Genomic DNA, 3074 nt, shown 5'->3' with positions numbered 1-3074 from the left:
CACCATTTTTTTTTTTACCTGAAAGAATGAGAGAAAAAGCTGTGGTTATTCAGACTCAGTTATTTTGCAGACATTTCCTCAAAAATAAATGAAACGAGCCTGCTACTTTAAGGAAAACAAATGATAGCAGTTGTTGCCAATGTTAATATTTGACAATTTAAATGAAAATTAGACTTTTGGAAATTTTGTATTCACCAACATGAGTTTTATAGCTTCTCAATACTTATAGCCTTTCCAATGAGATGGGTGATGATAATAAAAACTGTGAATAGTATTTTTCAAATGGCCATGCAGACATTACAAAGCCATTCATGAAAATTCTATTTGACGTGCAAAATGTTCATTGATATAGTTTCAGATTCCACATTGCAATTATCTTTAAGAAATTCCTACCCATTGAGTTTTGTTATATCAAAAATATCCAAAGTTATTTAGAAAGGCAATTAAAATACTCCTTCCTTTAACAACTAGATATTTGTGTGAGGCTGAATTTTCTTCATATGATTCAACCAAAACAGATTGTTACAGATTAAATGCAAAAGCAGATATGAGAATCCCATTGTCTTATATTATGTTAGACATTTAAGAGGTTTGTAAAAATGTAAAATGATGACTTTTTGTGCTACATTATATTTCGTTTTGAAAAATAGTTTTTTAACATAAAATGAATTATTATTTTTAACATGTAATGGGTTATTAATTATATTTAAGTAAATTAATAAATAATCATTTTATAATTTTCTTCAGTTTAATTTCCAGTGTGATGAATAGCAATTGGCATAAACTCTTTAAACAAAAACTGTTTAGGGTCTTAGGGTCTTTAAGAATTAGTAAAAATGCAAAGGGATCTTAAAGCCAACATGTTTGGAAATTCCCAATCTAGCATTTTGCTTTTAATCATTGTACATTTTTACAAACATGAGGGTACCATTGTTTAAACATTTTCTCATTTGTGTGCATTTAGGGTATTTCTCATTTTCGGTACAATCGTAAACATTGTTTTCGTTCGTATTGACGTCTCCTGAGTAGATCTTACTCTGACATGACTTTGTACATTTTATCCCCTGTTTATAATGTTCCTTCTAAGAGTTTTCTATTTCAAGCCTTACTCACCCTACGAGACTCAATTCCAGTGCTTGACATGGATTGATATGACCCACATAAACAAAAACTTTTTGGGGCTCTAAATCTTTAAATGTACAGGGGTGACTGAGGCCTGCTATTTTGGAAACTGCTTTGCTACACGATTCCTCATAATGCACCCTTTATTCTCTCTTTGCTTTTTCCTGTCTCATTGTTCCCACCCACTGCTGCATTTTTTTTTAAAATCCTGAATTCTTATCTCATGCCTGCTTTAGTGGCAATCCAGATTATGATCATACTTGACCCATATAGTAAGTACTCTAAATGATAGATTATTGTTAGCATTGTTATTTCCTAGCTTTAAGATCAAGCGTAAGTTATGGGAAGTTAGTTTTAAGGACTCACCACGTCACCTCCAAATCGCCTAAATACTGAACCAGATTTAATTGCTAAAATGAGTTACTCTAAAGTATTTCTGTGTGTCATATCCATGTGGTTGATTTTGTGTTCTCCCTACCCCTGCATTTCAAAAGGACTCAAACCTCTTACCCAATTGGCTAGAACTACCATGGGAATTTCACTGTTTATTGTTTGACTGCCTGAGTATGAAGAGTGGGACTCCCATGAGGTACAAAGATTCATTATGTAACAGGTTTTGAATCTGTTCATTTATGTAGGTTTAACACAAACTGATATAACTTGTTGTATTTTAACATAGCTTTTACTCTTAGCAAGCTAATAGAGTAGAGGAAGCATAGCTCTTGTCTACCTCTATCTTTGGAAAGCTAAGATATTTACCAAAGGAATATAATAATTGCTGACTAGCCAAATTGTCGTAGGTCAGTGGGTAGCACTACATCTTCAAATCAAAATATTCAAGAGGTTAAATGTAAAGTATATCCTCTTTTGATAGCATAAACACAAAGCATCAGACTTTATCTATAGAGGAAAATGTAACAAATGTAGCTAGTTGGTTGAAAACTAGAGTAACAAATAAGAAATTTTTATTTATTTTCAATGATAATAGTAATATTAAGCCTGAAAAACACCTATTTTTTTCATTTTCTTTTCTAAAAGAACTTTACTGAGATATACTTAAATTCCATACAATTCACCCATTTAAAGTATACAATCAATATTTGGATTTTGTTATTATCAAGGCTCAGGATTGGATGCCCCAAAATATCTCACAATAGTATATTGATTATTGAATTAAAATTACGTAAGAAACTCAGTGCAAGAAGAATATTCTGATTCTCTCTCTCTCTCTCTCTCTCTCTCTCTCTCTCTCTCTCTCTCTCTCTCTCTCTTTCTCTCTTTCTCCCTCTCTCTGTTCCCCCAGGAGATAAATCTCCCATGTAAAAGGTGCCCTCCCTGACATTCTTCTCACCAGAGTTTCGAATTCAGGGCCAAGAAGTATATGTAAACAAACCTTTTGTTTGTTTTTTTTTCTTTGTTTTTACTAATGTAAAACCCAAGTCCAAACTTTGCTTAGATTCTTCACTAAGGAGCACCCAAACCCCAGGTTTCTTTGTCCTGTCAAACCTCTTAAATTCATTGTTTCTTTATATAAAAGGTATAAAAAGCTGCCTGCTCTGAGCCTCATCTATGATCTCATGTGTGTGCATATTAAATTGTTTTTTTTTTCCTGTTAACCTGTCTTATGTCAATTTTATTATTTGTTTAACCATAAGACTTAAAGAGGGTTGGGGGGAAATGTCCCCCTCCCCAATGTTATATTATATTATTCGCTTTTTAAAATTATGGTAAAAATATATAACACAAAATTTTACATTTTAACCATATTAAAGTATATAATTCAGTGTCAATTACATTTAGGCTGTTCTGCAGTCATCATCACTAGCATTTTATCCCTTTTTTGAAAAGTACATACATAAAGTTGCTTTTTTATTTTAAAAAAATAGTTTTTTGTACTTTTGCATAAATGTTATCATGTTGCATATAATAGACTTTTTAAAAATTTTTAATTG

Source organism: Pteropus alecto, unplaced genomic scaffold (assembly GCF_000325575.1).
Source record: "Pteropus alecto unplaced genomic scaffold, ASM32557v1 scaffold309, whole genome shotgun sequence".
NCBI lineage: Eukaryota > Metazoa > Chordata > Mammalia > Chiroptera > Pteropodidae > Pteropus > Pteropus alecto.
The sequence above is the reverse complement of the archived record's forward strand: the minus strand, read 5'-3'. Positions refer to the sequence as shown.